This window comes from Myotis yumanensis, unplaced genomic scaffold (assembly GCF_028538775.1).
Source record: "Myotis yumanensis isolate MYYU_CA2020_CCGP unplaced genomic scaffold, mMyoYum1.0.hap1 SCAF_5, whole genome shotgun sequence".
Taxonomy (NCBI): domain Eukaryota; kingdom Metazoa; phylum Chordata; class Mammalia; order Chiroptera; family Vespertilionidae; genus Myotis; species Myotis yumanensis.
Genome location: NW_027223756.1, coordinates 69,643,510 through 69,662,987, shown reverse-complemented (window position 1 = coordinate 69,662,987; position 19,478 = coordinate 69,643,510). Strand labels below are relative to the sequence as shown.

General features: G+C 37.1%; 1 protein-coding gene and 1 non-coding gene across 2 annotated transcripts in view; one reads left to right on the top strand and one right to left on the bottom strand.

Annotated features, from left to right (window-relative positions):
* The window catches only part of GALNTL6 (polypeptide N-acetylgalactosaminyltransferase like 6), a 944,384-nt gene that overhangs the window by 678,089 nt on the left and 246,817 nt on the right, over nt 1–19,478 (bottom strand). The gene's annotated exons all lie outside the window — the stretch shown is intronic.
* LOC139011903 (small nucleolar RNA SNORA4) lies at nt 8,979–9,117 on the top strand. Its single transcript, XR_011471714.1, has one exon. It is a non-coding gene; the product is annotated as a small nucleolar RNA SNORA4 (small nucleolar RNA).

The window sequence follows — 19,478 nt, the reverse complement described above, 5'->3', positions numbered from 1 at the left end:
TTTATTTACCTTCTATAGCTGTCACTGGATCTGAAAGCTGGCTTTAGCTCTGAGGCCTGTCTTCAGCTCTGAGACCTCGGCTGCTGAAAGCAGGTATCTGGGGTTTGTTTGGGTTCTATAATTTGAAACACTGTTGTGGTCCTGCTAGCTCCAGCTCTGATGGCTGAAAGCAGGTATTTGGGTTGTTTAGCTTCTGTAATTGCAACATTGTTTCTTAGAGTGCAGCTCAGAGCTGGGTTGTGGCAGGCGGGGAACCTTGGCTTCCTCCATCACTGGAGCAAGCAAGCCTCATGTTCGCTTCAGTTGTCTGGCTGCTGGCCGCCATCTTCTTTGGCAGTTAATTTGCATATCTCGCTGATTAGCCAATGGGAAGGGTAGCGGAGGTATGGTTAATTACTGTGTTTGTCTATTATTAGATAGGATTCTATGGTAATGAGGCAAAAGACCCAGAATAGCCAATGTAATATTGAATCAAAGGACAGAATTGGAGAACTGATACTACCTGACTTCAAGACCAACTATAAAGCTACAGTAATCAAAACAGTATGGTATTGTTGAAAGAACAAATGAATTAATGGAACAGAACAGAGAACCCAGAAATAGACCCACATAACTACAGTCAGCTGATCTTTGACAAAGAAGCCAAGGCAATTCATTAGACCGAAAAGAGTCATTTTAACCAATGATGCTAGAACAATTGGACATTGACATGTAAAAAAATATACATAAATCTGTAGGCAAACCTTACACCCTTCACACACACACACACACACACACACACACACCACTCAAAATGGACCACAGGCGCAAATATAAAACACAAAACTATAAAACCCCTAGATGATATCATAGTAAAAAAACCTATATAGCCTTGAATAAAGCAATGGCTTGTTAGATATAACAACAAAGGGGCATTTCATGAAGAAATAATTGATAAGCTGGAGTTCGTTAAAATAAAAACCTTCTGGTTTGAGAAAGACAATGTCAAGAGAATCAGAGGACAAGCCACAAATTGTAAAAAAATATTTGCCAAAAACAAACCCCATTAAGGACTGTTATCCAAAATATACAAAGAACACTTAAAACTAAACAATAAACAAACCAAGGTAGAAGTGGGCCAAAGACCTTAAGAGACATCTCACCAAAGAAAATGGTTTCACATAATATGCCATCAAATCAAGGATATGTAAATTAAAACAAAAATTAGGTACCAGGACTTGGCAATGGCAGTAACTTTAAAAGAATACCACACAGGAGACCAAAGATAAGTTATGTCAGTACAAAAGAGCAGGTCTGAGAAAAGCACATTGGAATCGTTTGTAAACACAGTGATATACCTCTAAAAGAGCTCCGTGAAACCAGAGAAGAGAAGGGACCTTTGGAGAGGGAAAAGATTCATCCCATAAATCATGGCTAGAATATTTTGACTATGGATATTATAGCACAGTGATGGTGAACCTTTTGAGCTCGGGGTGTCAGCATTTTGAAAAACCCTAACTTAACTCTGGTGCCGTGTCACATATAGAAATTTTTTGATATTTGTAACCATAGTAAAACAAAGACTTATATTTTTGATATTTATTTTATATATTTAAATGCCATTTAACAAAGAAAAATCAACCAAAAAAATGAGTTCGCATGTCACCTCTGACACGCGTGCCATAGGTTCGCCACCACTGTTATAGCATAACCAGTGTGTCATAACTATTACATTTATTTCTAATCACCCACAGGCTCAGCCATCTGGGGACTAGTGGACACAAATTAGAAGGTGATATTTAAGGAGAAAATAATTGCTCTGGTATGTGGGCAATACTGGAAAACAGATATCATATACATATCAGGGTATTTATCTTGTAAGTAATTTATTTTAGCCCGACCGGCATAGCTTAGTGGTTGAGCATTGACCTATGAACCAGAAGGTCATGGTTCGATACCCAGTCAGGGCACATGCCCAGGTTGAGGGTTCAATTCCCAGTGTGGAGTGTGCAGGAGGCAGCCGATCAATGATTCTTTCTCATCATTGATGTTTATATATCTCTCTCCCTCTCCCTTCCTCTCTGAAATCAATAAAAATATATTAAAAATAATTTATTTTAAAATATATAATTCTCACAATGACAAATATGTTTGGATCCAATGCTATTTAAAATGTAAGATAGCATGGGTTGACGATTTTCACTATTTTATCAACCAGTTCTATGTATGAGTTGGGGTAAGGAGTACAATAGATATATGGGGATGAAGATCTTGTCTATCAATGGATAACACGATTATAGAGACACCATGTGTTAATTAACAACCCCATTATGACCACATAAACAGAAATAAAATATTTCAAAATCTGTTACAACAACTTCCAACCATGGTCTTCTAGATAATTCCTATAAAGTGGTGATAAGAAATTATAAGAAATAATCAGTAAATCACCTCAAGGGGATGAAAGAATCAAGGGAAATCACAAGAGTTGGCATGGCCATATATCTGTGAGAGAAGAGTTCTACAAAATGTGGGAGTTATTTTTGTTGGCAGTGATTGTCAGACAATGACAATCTAGTTTTAGATGCTTATGATTAGTGAGAAGAAGGATATATCATTAGGACAGGGGAGGTATAACATGTATAGGAAATTTGTAAAAACATCTAAGTAGTTGACAGATTCTGTAATAAGGTTTGTAAGATTTGCTGTGAGGAATGTCTGCCTTATGCTCTCATGTATTCAACACCATTTTCAGATTGCCAAACAACTTTTCTTACTAAATTAATGTTGCAAAATTGTGGTCAACATTACATTTTGGGGTTCTATTAATTCCTAATCTGATTTCTAGGTCATAGTTTAAGATTATCTGGGTAATATCATCTGCCAATTTGAGTACTGTTTTAAAAACAGATGGAATAAAAAAAAATTATGGTTCTCTAAAGTTTAATACCAAAATGCCTGTAAAAGTGAAAATGCCTGTAAAAGTGAACAAGTAGAGAATACCTACCTACATGCTAGTAAATTAAGAAATTCCTCAATAGTCAAATCAGATATAATATTTTTTAAGAAACAGAGTGTATTTAATCATGCTAATGATATAATTAACAACTTTTTATAACAATGTAAATTGTCAGCTTGATTTACACTTGAATGTAACAATATTGCTTTCAAGATATAACTTGCATTCCTTCAATTCATACTGTATTATAACTTAAAGAGAGTAAATTATGCATTTAGTTAATAATGTGTTCATTGTGGAAAACATATGCACATACACATAAATAAATTCAGAATTTTTATAACTAGTAAAGATCAAGATTTGACCTGCAGCCAGTAGATGGAGAAGTTGATCTTACAGTAGACTCACAGCGCTATTAAAAGTCTCTTTGTAAGTTGCAGGAACAAGGGCTAAAATTGCTGCTGATTCAGGGTTTGGAGGATTGTTTTCATGGTTATTTCCTGGCTTCTCTGCAAAAACAGCTCTTCCAGCCACTCTCTGGCATCACCCCGGGGATGGTTATTGTTTCTTGGAGACCATCCTGCACACTCCTTATGTGTTCTGTTTACAGGTGCATTTTTTTTATTGCCATTCTATTTTCAAACAAGCTGGAAATCTTTCTTTTCTTCATAAATTATTGCTGAAAGTTTGTATAGCACATCTTTTTAGGAACCACAAAATGTTTATGAGTAAAGGCACTGAGTGATGAAATCAGCATCTCTCAGGCGGGATGAAAATGTAAATTCCTGAGAGGGTAAACTGGCTGTTTGAAAAGCACAACACACTTATGTATTTTAGCATGCTTTTAGAAATTATGTGTGCTCATACCCGCCAGGAATGAGCTCCTAAATAAAGAAGTCAGTGAACAAATTATCTAGAACAAACTCTAAGATCAAACCCATAGTCATTTGCTCAGCACATTGACAGTTTTTCTAGATGTATCTTAAATGATATTAAGAATCCTGAAAAATCTGTTTTACTGGGTATTGGGTGCTGTTCCTTTATACTGGCATTTTGCTTGCAAAAATGTTCATGTTTAGTCAGCCAAATATGCATAATGAAACAGTATATGAAAAAGCAAGTAAACTGCATAAAACTGTAGCTAAGGTCTACATTCAGAAGGGTGGGCTAATATTTTTTAAATATTGATAATAACAAGGAAATTCTAAGATAATGATCAAACTTGAAATATAGGACATAGGTACCATAATGATATTATTGTCTGCAAGCCAAAAGACAACTTGAAAATCCATGTCCTCTATTAGAAATGCAAAGTAACTAATATCTGTAACTTAAGTTTTGACAGTTCATTTCATCAATTCCCGCTGTCTAAAAATATATGCTTAACTCTTGCTATGTTTAAATGTGTTAAAACTCCATATAAGTAAAACTAGAATCATTTTTGTGGATATGGGTCGCGGTTGATATGTGTTCATCTATTAAAAATACAGTTCTGCCCTAACCGGTTTGGCTCAGTGGATAGAGCGTTGGCCTGCAGACTGAAGGGTTCCAGGTTCGATTCCGGTCAAGGGCAAGTACCTTGGTTGCAGGCACATCCCCAGTAGGAGGTGTGCAGGAGGCGGCTGATCGATGTTTCTCTCTCATCGATGTTTCTAACTCTCTATCCCTCTCCCTTCCTCTCTGTAAAAAATCAATAAAATATATTTAAAAGAATAAATAAATAAATAATAAAATAAAAATACAGTTCTGTCTTAGCCAGTGTGGCTCTGTGCTTGAGTGTCGACCAAGGAACCAAGAAAGGACATTTGATGCAGGGTGAGGGCACATGCCTGGGTTGTAGGCTTTGGCCCCCGAGAAGGGGGTATTGCCGGAGGCAGCCAACTGATGTTTCTCTCTCATCAATGTTTCAATCTCTCTATCCCTTTCCCTTCCTCTCTCTCTAAAAATCAGTAAAAGCATATATATATATATTTCTATCTTTTACTTTACTAGAGGCCTGGTACACAAAATTCGTTGCGGGGGGAGGTGGGGGTGAAGTCCCACAGCCTGGCCTACAATGACGCCAGCATCCCTTGCTCCAGCCCGAGGCTTCTCAACCTCCTGCTGTGTGGCCGGGGCCCCTCCCCTACCTCTGCACAAACGCTGGGCTCGTGTCACCGGGGGCGAGGCAAGCCCAGCGTCCCAGGCCTTGGGGACACTGGGCTCGCGTTGCTGGGGCAATGCTGCCAGCGTCCCGCCCCGGCCACTATGGGCACCACCATCTTTGTCGCAGAATGAGAGTTAATTTGCATATTACTCTTTTATTAGATAGTATATCAACTTGTTATTCAATTTAATTATATATTTATTGAAAGCCTACAATATGACAGCAGTGAATAAGAAAGACTCACTAGCGCCCTCCCTCCCTGGAGCAAGTCCATGCCTTTCCTTTTCTCCTTTTTTTTTTTTTTCCTTTAATGGATTTTTTTTTTTTACTTTATTATTTTTTTTTTAATCTTTATTGTTCAGATTATTACATTTGTTCCTCTTTTTTCCCCCCATAACTCCCCTCCTTCCAGCTCCCACCCCACCCTCCACCCTCACTCCCCACCCACTGTGTTCATCCATAGGTGCATGATTTTTGTCCAGTCACTTCCCGCATCTCCCACACCCGTTTTCCCCCCAAGAATAGTCAGTCTATTCCCTTTCTATGTCCCTGATTCTATTATAATCACCAGTTCATTCTGTACATCAGGTTATTTATTCACTTGATTCTTAGATTCATTTGTTGATAGATGCATGTTTGTTGTTCATAATTTGTATCTTTACCTTTTTCTTCTTCTTCCTCTTCTTAAAGGATACCTTTCAGCATTTCATATAATACTGGTTTGGCGGTGATGAACTCCTTTAGCTTTTCCTTATCTGTGAAGCTCTTTATCTGACCTTCAATTCTGAATGATAGCTTTGCTGGATAAAGTAATCTTGGTTGTAGGTTCTTGGTATTCAGCACTTTGAATATTTCTTGCCATTCCCTTCTGGCCTGCAAAGTTTCTGTTGAGAAATCAGCTGACAGTCGTATGGGTATTCCCTTGTAGGTAATTGAGCCTCTTTCTCTTGATGCTTTTAAGATTTTCTCTTTGTCTTTTGCTCTTGGCATTTTAATGATGATGTGTCTTGGTGTGGTCCTCTTTGGATTCCTTTTGTTTGGGGTTCTCTGCGCTTCTTGGACCTGTAAGTCCATTTCTCCAGATGGGGGAAGTTTTCTGCCATTATTTCTTGAAATAGGTTTTCAATATCTTGCTGTCTCTCATCTTCTGGCACTCCAATAATTCTGATATTAGTCCGCTTAAAGCTGTCCCAGAGGCTCCTTACACTATCTTCACACTTTCGGATTCTTTTTTCATTTTGCTTTTCCAATTGGGTGTTTTTTGTCGAATCTTTGGTTTGATTCTTGTGCTCCTCTGGTCTGCTATTGGGTATAATATTCTTTATTTCAGTCCGTGTATGCTTACTTTCTAATTTCTTTATCGTAGCATCGAGGGTCTCATTAGTTTTCATGAGGCTCTGCACAAATTTATGGCAAGCCCTCAAAATTGCGATTCTTAGCTCCATATCCTCCATTTCTGTCATGTTTTTTAGTCTCCGCATCTTTTATGCTTTCTTGGTGCACCCCCTTGTGGTCTCTGTGCGCAGTCTTGTTCTAGCCAAGCCTTAATTGTTGTAGTTAACACTAGAGGGATTTGACCACCAGGCCGACTGGCTGTACGAATCAGCTGTTTGGAAAGCGTCTGTCTTCTGGGGAGGCGCTAGTCCAGCCCTTGCCTGAGGCGATCAGCAAATGGTTGTGCGCAGGGCTTGGGCGGGGCGGGATCCACAGGGCGGGGGGAGGGAGCAGTTATGGCCGCTCTCAGTCTGTCCCCAGGGGCTCTGCCTCTCTGTCCAGGCAACCACTGCAAACCTCGGAGGGGCCGTAGCCAGACAGTCCCGCTTCTCCCGTTTGAGTCTGGGTCCCTAGAGACTCGCCCGGATCTGTAGCCCAGAGTCTGAGACTCACTCCTGAGTGAAAACGACAACCGCGCCCTCAGCCACCAGCCCGCTTTGCGCGCGCACCACCTCACCACCGCACCACCGTACCTTTAAATTTTCTGCACTGCGCCTCCTCTGTGCGTCGGAATGCTGTTGTTTTTGCTTCTAGTTGAAGAGTCTCTCCTCAGCCAGCCTTCCTGTGGTTCTGGTTGATGTCCGTTCCGACCTTTAGTTGTATTTTTGAAGTGGTTGTCCACGGCGGCAGTCTCCGGTGTTTACCTACGCCGCCATCTTCGATTCCTCTCTTTAATCTCCTTTTCTCCTTTAGCTTCCTCACTCCCAAGCTCCAAGGGTCCTTCATTTACCTCTGCAACTTGTTTCCTAAGCCCATTTCCTTTAGGAATTACTTTTTCTACCTCTAAGATTTAACAAATAACTGTTCTCTTACAAAAAAAAAGACTCTCTAGGTCCTTGCTCTCCAAGAATTTACATTATTGTGGATAAGATAGGCAAGAGAACAAAAATATATAGAGATCATTAAAGATTGCAATAGAAGATAAAGTGATGAAGCAAAGATGGGAAAGACTTGGGTATTGTTAAAACAAACAACCAGAACAAACAAACAAACAAACAAAATCTCTGCTCCACCTGCATTGCTCAGTGGTTGAGCATCAACCTGTGAACCAGGAGAGCATGGTTCAATTCCTGGTCAGGGCACATGCCCAGGTTGCAGGCTCCATCCCCAGTGTGGGGGGTGCAGGAGGCAGCCAATCAATGATTCTCTCTCATCGCTGATGTTTCTATCTCTCTCTCCCTTCCTCTCTGAAATTAATAAAAACATATTTTAAAACATATCGTCAAGAGCAGTAAATAATATGAACTCGCAGTTACTTCCTTGATGTGTTCTTTATTGCCTTACGAGTTAAAATTCCAGAAATGTGAGCAGAACAAGTTTTTTTTTTTTTAAGTATTACTTATTTGCATGAGTAATGAAAGGGATATTTGGGAAATCATGTCCTGAAAATAGTTCCCCAAACATGTTATCTTCAAGGCAGTTTTAATTCTGGTATAGTTTAGCATCAACTGTGCAATTCAGATTGAAATTAAACATTAAAAAATTTAAAATTTATGTTCAATGGGCCAGTGACCACAGATGCAGCACAGAGCTCTGCTAGAAAAGCTGATGAAACATCTGATGTTTTATAATTAGACTGAGGCTGTAACATGCTGATTGCAATCAAGTGCAATATGGTGGAGGAAGCAGTGACTTTTATGTTTATTAAATCCTTTATCATATACTTTGACATACATGTGGACCTTCCCAAGATCAGAAAGTCTGCCTGTTTAAGGATTGCAGAGAGCTTCACATTGTGCAGCATGCTGTACTCCACGTGGCCACAGGCTTAAGCTGTTCCTAGTCATAGAAAACATTTTGTATCTGTATATTTAATGTACATAATCCTGACCTTTTAAAAGGCAGAGACTATTTATTATTCCAATATTCGCTTTCATAACTTCATGTATGAACAGTAAAAAACAATGATATACTTAGAACTATAGGGAACTATCCCTCTTTCTAGTTTTTCGGAGGAATAAATTTGGGAGGTGTGTCACTAGAAATCATAAAATAAAATGGTTTGTTTCCATTTGTACTGATTTTTTCAGCTTGTCAATGAAGTTTTATTTCTAACAGCTTTGTTTAGTTTGTCCTTATTTCAGGTGTGTGTGTGTGTGTGTGTTCGTGCGCATTCATGTCCTTAGTCCTGACAATCATTGTTTATTCTCAACTATCAGAAGTGTTAAACAGCAAATTATTACTTTCTTACTATCAACTTCCTGTCCACATGTCTCAACTCACACATTCTATCTTCACTTGGCTTCATTTAAGTCATTTTTTTCATTCTTCATTTATTTCTTCAAAATCAACTGAGTTCTAATTAGCTCTAGGATTAAATTCTGTCAGCCTCTTTTGTTATCTCTTTATACTGGAACACATCTTTTCTTAGGTTAGCAATATTTTTAACTGACAATGAGCTTAAAATATTGATGTTATATGGAGGGTTTTTATAATAAACTTTACCAACTTGGGCTATTCGGGGGAATAAAGAAAACCACACTCCACAGTGGGCTATATCACTAAATATACAGTTCACTACTATTTTGTGGTCTATGTGTTTAAAATATATATATATAGATATAGATATAGATATAGATATAGATATGTTACAATTATTCTCATTTAGTTACCTAGGTATTTATTTTACTTACATTTACTTGTTTTAAACTATTACTAATAGTATATGTTGCGCTTAAAATTATCAACGCTATTAAAAGAAAGTATGAATCAAGGCAAGCTTTTCATTGAAGTTGAACTAATATCATCTGACAAGTGATGGACTGGGCACCCAGAATGTATATCACGTTGTTCTGTAAATGTTATTTTTTTTATTTTGACTGCTTTTCTTACTAAATTGAGAGATACTTGAAAGAAACAGGTTGTGTATATGTTATTTCTATTTCCCAGCAGCTAATACAGTGCTGGCTTCAAATGGATGGGAAAATCTGAGAACCTGAATGTGCTTTTGCTGACATTTGAAGAGTTACTACCCAGACACGTTGAAAATCCATTTGTACTCTCTCTGGTATTTCTGTCCATACCCTGCCTCTGCAGGAAGGCGTCAAATGAACACTCTCTAGGACCATTGTCCTTAGGTTCCCTAAAGCTAATTTACTTACACAAGGGGCAAAGTTGAACCAAACTAAAGTTATGAATAAGTTTGTAATAAATGGTACATAATTGATACAGGAGCCAGAAGCACTTTAATTCTGCACCTTTATCGTTTCATAGCTATAAAAGGAGGCAATTAGACCTCTTTCATACTTTTGTAAAGACACAGAATAGTTAAGTTACTTTTCCATGTAGTCCCTTCTACTAATGCCTATATGGCATTACTACCTTAGAATCCAACTTTAAAATTTGGGTAAAAATTACAAATAATAAAAATACTGTTTAAGCAATATTGACAAGGACTTGATAAACATCTAATATGTTTTATAAAATATGCACGCTAACATAAACTTCAATAGAAAAGGCCAGTATTAGCATAATAAAGAAATGCAATGCTTCTGAATAATTGACCCAGTGATCCTACTTCTAGGAATATATCCCGAGAAACTAGAAACACCAATCAGAAAGGATGTATGCACCCCTATGTTCATAGCAGCACAATTTACCAGAGCTAAGATTTGGAAGCAGCCTATGTGCCCATCAGCAGATGAGTGGATTAAAAAACTGGTACATCTACACTGGAATACTATGCTGCTGTAAAAAAGAAGGAATTCTTACCAGTTGCAACAGCATGGATGGAACTGGAAAGCACTATGCTAAGCGAAATAAGCCAGTCAGAGAAAGATAAATATCACATGATCTCACTCATTTGTGGAATATAATGAACAACATAAACTGATAAAAGTAGATCTAGAGACAGAGAAGCATTGATCAGACCATCAAACCTCAGAGGGAAGGCAGGGGAGGGTGGGGGGAAAGGGGAGAGATCAACCAAAAGACTTGTATGCACGTAAATAAGCATAACCAATGGACACAGACACCAGGGGGGGGGGGGGGGCAATGGGGGGATAAGGACACATATGTAATTTCTTAATCAATAGAGAAAAAAATAAAGAAAAAGAATAAACAACAAAATGAGTTTAAAAATTGAGTCTTGGAAATGGCTTTTGAAAAAATGGATGTAAATATATTTATGGAGAGAACAGGGTACTGTTTCTCATGAGGTAAAAAAAAAAAATTAATTCTAAAGGAACAGAACTGTACCCTATGAAGGAATATACTTAATGAAAATTTCTAATTTGCCTGTAAGTTCTTATATGCCCTTCCCGAGCATGTTGGAAGAGAGCAGTGTTACAGATTGCTCAAATTTCAGTTTATACCCTTGTCAATTTCACATGTAAACAATTACATTGTAGAAAAGAGAGCATTTAATCCCTAGATTGTGATTATCTAAATTATACAAAGATAACACTGTTAGGTTGCAGTATTTTGCCCCCTTAGCTGCGAGATATCATTCCATCTCTCCTCTGACTGGCTTAAGCTTCACTTTTTCAACAATTCTGTTAAAATTCTGGAATTCTATAGATACCATGGTTTAAATTATTTTAAGAGATTTACATTTTAGTGATAAAAGCATTTGTTTGAAGTCTTAATTTTTCTATCAATCAATAAAAATGTTAACTATTTCAAACACCCTTTCCCTTTAAAGGCTAAACAATTTAAAGTCTTCCAGGACACCAGCAGTGAGCAATCATGAAACTGCAATTACCGCGGCCTAAAGATACCACATGACTGAGGCCCAGTGTGACTTTCCCAATTCATTATGTGCCGTACTCTCCCTGACCACGAAGTTACAGTCGCACAGGCCTTTTCAGTTCCCGGAACACAACAGGCTGGTTCTCTGTAAATGACATTTAATGTTTCTGTTTCTTCTGTCTATAATGTTTTCTGTCTAACATATTATTGATACTATTTATTATTCATAGGATCACTTTAGTAGTGAAAGCCCAATTTCTAAAATGTTCTTATAAAAAATGAAGGCAACGCAGAAATTAAGTTTAAAATAGCACAGTAACTAGGAAGAAAGATATTAGATAATTTAACATATGGAAAATTAAAGGTTAATTAATATAGTTGGAATACCAAATATGGCACAAAGACAAAAGGAAAATTATTAAAAGCATTATATTGACAAACCTTAATAAAGTAAAAAGTAAACTAATACATAACACACAAAATATCAAGTATGATAAAGGCAGAGACTGATCTGAACATTCCTGTGGGCCTATGTAATTCACGATAATCTGCAGAGTAGACCATTAGCCTTCATTTTATAAATCCAATATAAAGAGAACTGAATTGGGAAGCCAAAACTTTTTCAACCAATCATAATTCAGTTCATTTGGGAGGCTCCAGAATGGTCTGTGCTGCTAAAGCAGATATTTTCAAATGTTTTTAGGACCTATTTCATCCACATAATATTGCAAAATATGTAATCATCGTTATCAGGACTATGCAGCAGCTCACATGCTCGCGGCAACACCCCCAACTCACTGCAGGTTGGCTTTTTCCCAGTTGCCAAGGCTCTTTGTAATCACTGCTCTGTACAGACTGCAGCTGACTTACTATTTGGTAGTAGCCTAAAGAGAAACAGTTCAAGGCTGCACAATCATTGGGCTTCCTGTTCTATGACCTAGTGATTTCAAAAAGCAGATTCTTTCATAACTTGCACCTGCTTCCTTGCTCTTGCAATGGCAAAAACTTATTATCAATCTGAACAAGGAAGAGGTTCTCATCCAACTCAGGGGGAAAAAATCAGAGAGCTCAAATATCTAACCCCACTGATACTCCTTTGTGCTTTCCTACCTATCCTTCATGTTTGTGGGGTTTTTAGCTTTACAAATGTTTTGCCAACATGGAAATTGTATTCCTTGCATTCAGTAGATCCTCTCTCATTTGATGGATTAAATTTTATTCTTCTGATTTCTTCCCTAAATATAGGTCATGGTATGGCTCAGGCAAAATCTCTGCAGAGGAACTTTCAAGCACTTTTTTTATTGGCTGTTGAGAGTGAGAAACTATTACTACATTTCAGCCAAATACAATTTTTTGAGATCAAGTTTATAGTCAATATCACTGGTTATATAATTAAGCAAAATGTCCTCCGAAATTATTTGGAGTGTAAAGTGTACTACATAAGTCAGTGATGGCGAACCTATGACACGCGGGTCAGAGGTGACACACGGACTCATTTTTTTGGTTGAGTTTTCTTTGTTAAATGGCATTTAAATATATAAAATAAATATCAAAAATATAAATCTTTGTTTTACTATGGTTGAAAATATCAAAAAATTTCTATATGTGATACGGCACCGGAGTTAAGTTAGGGTTTTTCAAAATGCTGACAAGCCGAGCTCAAAAGGTTCACCATCACTGACATAAGTGCAAAACGGAATTTTAAATTACCGATTTTCTTCTCCAAAAGTAAAAATCATTTTTACAAAATCATGAAGAAGAAAATATAATTGTAATGAAAGGTATTTTTAGGTGACATAAGAGGTAATTATTACTGATATGTATCAACAATAAAAAATAATAACATTCAATACTACCATATCAATTGTTATTTCCATGTTCAATTATCTGGGCTTCTAAACCTCTAGTTTCAAACTTCCTGTTAATAAGAGATCTAAATGAAGCAAATGAAGACTTCTGTTAACATAGTAAAATTACATGTACATTAAGTAGATTGGAGTGTGATTTAGACAACTCTAGAAAGAAAACAAGTCCATGGTTAATGAGAAAAGTTGGAATAAAACAGACTTAATTTTTCAAAAACTGATTATTTACATTTGGGGTTTTGTTGTTTCATATACTGAATACTGTGGTTTGACCCTACTTCTTTTCATAATTGTTATTGTAGTATTTAATTCAGTGAAAATGACTAAAGCTATTATGAAAATTATTTTAATCATTCCACAATCATTAACCTTATACCATCTATGTAATGCCTACAAAAGTTAAGTTCATCTTACAAGGTCACAAGGAAAATGCAAGAATTAGAAATCAGGTTGTCTGACTCTAGTGACAATTCTGTTTTATTATTAAACTAGAGGCCCGGTGCATGAAATTTGTGTGTGTGTGGGCGGGGGGGGGGGGGGTGGGGAGGGGGGGGGCAGTTCCTTAGCCCGGCCTTCACCCTCTCCAATCCAGGACCCCTCAGGGGATGTCTGACTGGCAGTTTAAGCCTGATCCCACAGGGCAGTTGGACATCCCTCTTGCAATCCAGGACCGTTGGCTCCTAACTGCTCGCCTGCCTAATTGCCCCTAACCACCTCTGCCTGCTGGCCTGATTGCCCCCTAACCGCCTCTGCCTGCTGGCCTGATCACCCTCTAACTGCCTCTGCCTGCCAGCCTGATCACTCCCTAATTGCTCCCCTGCCAGCCTGATCACTCCCTAACTGCCCTCCCCTGCTGCCTGATCACCCCTAACTGCCCTCCCCTGCCAGACTCATTGCCTCTAACCACCTCTGCTTCGGCCCCCACCACCATGGCTTTGTCTGGAAGGATGTCTGGTCTAATTAGCATATTACCCTTTTATTAGTATAGAATAGAGGCTCGGTGCACAAAATTTGTGCACAGGGGATAGGGAGGCCGGGGTTCCCTCAGCCCGGCCTGCACCCACTCCAATCCGGGACTCCTTGGGGGATGTCCAACTGTCGGTTTAGGCCCGATCCAGTCGGACATCCTCTTGCAATCCGGGACCGCTGGCTCCTAACTGCTCACCTGCCTGCCTGCCTGATCGCCCTTAACCACTCTGCCTGCCGGCCTGATGCCCCTAACTGCTCCCCTGCCAGCCTAATTGCCCCTAACTGCCTCTGCCTGCTGGCCTGATTGGCCCTAACTGCCTTCCCCTGACAGCCTGGTCACCCCTTACTGCTCTCCCCTGCCAGTCTGATTGCCTCTAACCACCTCTGCCTCGGCCCCCGCCACCGAGGCTTTGTCCAGAAAGATGTCCTGAAGATGTTCGGTCTAATTAGCATACTACCCTTTTATTCATATAGATGACCTACTTGAGCAGGCCAATAGATTCACTCTCCTAAAAAAGACACCATTTTTATCTTCTTTTCATACTTTCTCCTACACTGCTCCTAAAATATCATCTCTTATTCACTAACTGTATAAATCCTTCATAATTCTTTGCCAACTGAGGTTTGCTCTCCTTTTCCTGAACCTCTTTGGTAGGTACTGTGCTCATCAGGCTGAGCTGCGACCTACTGAGAATGGTAAAAAAGATGAATACAGTATTTATATGTCTAATTATATTCAATTATCTTTCATCCTCTTTACTTTGTTTTTAAGATAAGCACAATTAGTCCAATTCTATAAGGATATGCTATGTAAAAATAAATCTGTATTGGAGAGGTATGATTCAATGTGTAAGTATTCAGTGCACTTGACCAAGAAGTTTGCAGATCACTGACCAAGATCACTAAAGAATTTTCTTACACATTGACTTTTACTTCATTTTTACTGTTTTGTGATATGTTACTTATCCATGCAAATGATTTATTCTTTGAAGACAGAAAACAGTAATGTTCTAAATTTTGTTTTAGATTACCATATCATTGGAATGACCCCACTGTCAGAGAAAGCCTTGATATTTACAGAATCTATGCCAGAAAGCATTTACATACATAAAACAGTGCAATAATTGCAAGTCAAATGAAACGCAAAAAGATGCTAGCTATAAATTAGTGGGAATTTGCTGACTTCAATTAGTGGAGGATTGATTATTGATTTGATTTCAGGTTAAGAGCAAAGGTTGTATGGCAGCAGGTCCTTTTATAGCTTCTGGATGTGCTGTCAGTGTCTTGAGGATGAATCTAGTCCCACACCGTGAGATGGAGACTGTGGATTTTAAGAAACCTCTTTGTTTTGCACAGTTAATGTATTTGATTTCAAGAATACATAATAGACTGAAAAATTTGTTAATTAATCATAAGATTGAGTAGTTGAATTTATAAGTGCTTGGCCTAACCCTATTCAAATCAGGCTGGAGTAGGTGTGATGTTTTTATATTCACAGACCATCCACTGTATTTTAAACAAAAACTTAAGAGAGTGTATCATAGATATTTGTATACCTGTTTGTTTGTTTTTCTACTTTCCAAGTAGAATATTTGGCATCTGGCGATGCTTTAAAGTAATATTCTTCACTCAATGTAGCTATTCAATAAACATGTTGAAATTAATGGACAATGAATAATCTATTACTCCAAATCTCAATAATCTAATTTTCTATATAACTAAAACAACTTGATATATCAATTACTTTTATACTAATATACATATAACCACTTCTGAATACTCTCATTATAAATAACCTCATTATCTTACACCAATTATCAAATTAGCCACATACTTACAGGGAAAAACTGGAATTCAGACTGATTTATATATTGGGTGTACTACTGTGCTAAATTAATAATTTAGCATATGGCCCAGAATTGCTGAAGATTTTATGCACATTAATGTTTTTTTCTGCTAACTTTTGCTTAGTTCATTAGTCATTGAAAATGCATTTCTCAAGTAAGTTATTCATTTGTAATTTTTAGTGGGAAATCATCTAAGTAGCTTTTATTGTGCTACACAAAATTAAATGAATTACAGCATTCACTAAATTCATACAGATATATATATTCATAAAAAGGCCATATTTTCTATATTTTTATGCTTCTGAATAGTTTTTGAAACAAAATTAAGAATTAAAAGGATATTTGAAGGATCAGAAGACAATATCACATGAGTGGTAGATTTGTAAGAGCGGGCTTTTTTTTTTACATGTCAAGTAGGTACAACTTTTGTAGAGGTTCAGCTGTTTTAATAGCTGCATTCATAACACTGAAAGGTTTAAATAAGATCACCTGAAGCATATGGCTTATATCTACTAAACCAACATATCTCTTTGGCTTTGTTTATAATACAATTCAACAGTAAATAATCATATATATTTCAGCAATTGATGTGGGAGAAAGGAAAAACACGTCTGCAAGCACATACACAGACACACACACACACACACAAACACACACACACACAAATTACACTACAAATTGGATGTCTCTGAATTTACCCAAAAAACAAAAGCTTATTGGGGGGAAATGACAAAGAGTCTAAATTAATAATAATAAAGTTTAAAGTAGTTTAGATCTCAAAGTCTAACTGCTGTTGTAAGAGATGGTTGCTTGGTGGTAGAAAAAATGCTTTTTAAACACTTTGGAAATTAAATACTAATATGTTCAAAAATATTTGAAAAGTAAAGATATTGAATTGGTTGTTTTTTACTATGTCACATCACTGATATAAGAACAATTCAATCAAGGTCAAGAAAATGAGATAACATTTAGTGATGCACAAATGATCAAGGATAAAGCAAGTTCCGGATATTTCAAATTTTCTAACTTAATAAAGAAACTCCTTGTATTTTTCTGTAACCAGATGGACAAGTTAATCTTAAATGCATTAGGATCAAAATAAAATATCTGTACCAAGCACCTTTTGCTTTCCCTTTTCTACCCATTTCAAAGAAAATTTTAAGTGTTCAATTAATACTGTCAAAAAATAAAGTATAGCCCTAGCAGGTTTTGCACAGTGGTTAACTCGCAGTAGTTCTCAACCTTCCTAATGCCATGACCCTTTAATACAGTTCCTCACGTTGTGGTGACCCCCAACCATAAAATTATTTTCACTGTTACTTCATAACTGTAATTTTGCTGCTGTTATGAATCGTAATGTAAATATCTGATATGCAGGATGTATTTTCAGGGGTCGTGACCCACAGGTTGAGAACCGCTGGAGAGTGTAGCCCCAAAGTCTGAAGGGTCGCAGGTTCCATTCTTGGTTGCAGGCTGGTTCCCCAACCCTAGTCGTGTTTTTCCTTTCTCCCATATTACTTGCTGAAATATATATATGGTTATTTACTGCTGAATTGTCTTATAAACAAAGCCAAAGAGATTTGTTGGTTTACTAGATATAAGCCATTGGCTAGAGGGAGCCAATCCATGTGTTTCTCTTACATTAATGTTTCTCTCTTTCTGTCTCTACCCTTCCCTTCCACTCTCTCTAAAAATCAATGGAAAAATATCCTCAGGTGAGGATTTAAAAAATAATAATCAATCAATCAATCAATCAATCAATAAGTAAAATATATTATTTCATAAGAGGCTTGCTTTGTAAAACAAAACTATCTCGCTGATTCTTTGTCGTGAGATAACAGTACCTAACTACCCATCACAATACCTGCCATTGACATTACATGGTTGCTCTGGATTTAAGTAAACATAAATGCAAGCTTCCGGTGTGCACAATGAACGGTAGCAGTCATTGCTCTTCAAATGCATAAAAACTGTCCTGTGCAAGTAAAGTGGATACAAAGTGCTCTTTTCTTTTATTCCAGCTTTATTGAGATTTAATTGACATATATTATGTATGTTTAAGATACAAATGGTTGACTTCATACATTTATATATTAGCTTTTTTAGATTCCACATATAAGGGATACCATAAATTATCTGTCTCTTTATGAAAAGTATATTAAATGTATATTGGGTTATACAATGTTTAATCATACTTTCATATTTTCCATTTTTGTTTTAATCTGACCAAACTTCAATCTAAGTAATGTCCTCAGATTTATTTTCTATTTTACTAATTCTCTTTTCAGCAAGTTCTTAATTGCTGTTCAACAACCTGGTGGTTTTAATTTTTAATAACGTTATTTTATGTTTTATCTATGTTATCTTTTCCTCCCAAGAGCTGACACAGTAAGACAAGCCTGAGGCAATTCCACACAGGCAAATCATTTTCTATATTTTATGTTTTAATTAATTCATTCTCTGATTTAACTGATGATATATGATTTCATTTGTTAATAAGTCTATGTTTTACATATTTATTTTATAGTCTATAAAAGATAATTGCATTACTTAAAAGAAGATTCCTTTATTTTACATAGTTTCTGTTGATTTTTATTTTATGCTGAACAATTTTCTCATGTGATATTATCATATTGAGTTCATCATTAAAATGACTTCACTTATAAGAATACATTTGATGCTACTGAGGATATTTCTCTCCTATTTTTGTTTGTTTATTTGTTTTCTGTTACTCTCTCTAAGAACTAACTTTTACTTCATGTTTCGGGATGGTAGGTTGGTTGGATCTTTTTTTAGTAGAGATAATTAGATCTTTTTCTGGTTTAAATGTGAACTCCAGTTCTATGTGGAGTACAGACCTTTGGTTACATACACTCAATGACAATGACATTTTTTTTCTGTTTCTCTCATAAGAGTCCAAAAAGCAAACAAGGAAAAGCCTTCTATGTTCGTTTCACTTTACTAATAAAGTATGTTGTTTTCCTAGTCCACCTTTTCACTGTAAGTGTAGCCTATTGAGGATGTCAAATAAATGTTGATGCCACATTTCAAGCTTCACTTAAATGAAGAAACTCCAAGGCCTACCTTTGTAACGCCATGACTGGAACTCTACAAACCACTTCCTTCCTTTGTCAGCTGACATTTTTTTAGGCAGTAGGAGGGGAAGCTAGAGGGATACTGGTAGTTTAGAGCAGGAAGTATCTGCTCTCTCCTACTGTTCTTGATTTTCCATCTTGTTCTTTTTTCTGTATCCTGTTCCTTGTAACAAATGCCTCTCTGCCCTATAAGAAGCAATTTGCAATTTTGTCAGCTTTGTCATGTCTGCTAATTAACACCTGCATGAGTGAGTAAGCTTTCTCTTTCAAGAGATGTGAGTCCCAATGCCTAGGCTCTCTGAGAGAGGAGGCAATCGCACCAGCTTTTTCAGAGCTCAGCATCCGAGCTTTCCCATAGCCCTCTGTCAGGCTTCTGAGTTGTAATCATTTCAACCTCTTGCCTTCGTTCTACCACCACTAGGGATTATAGCTGCT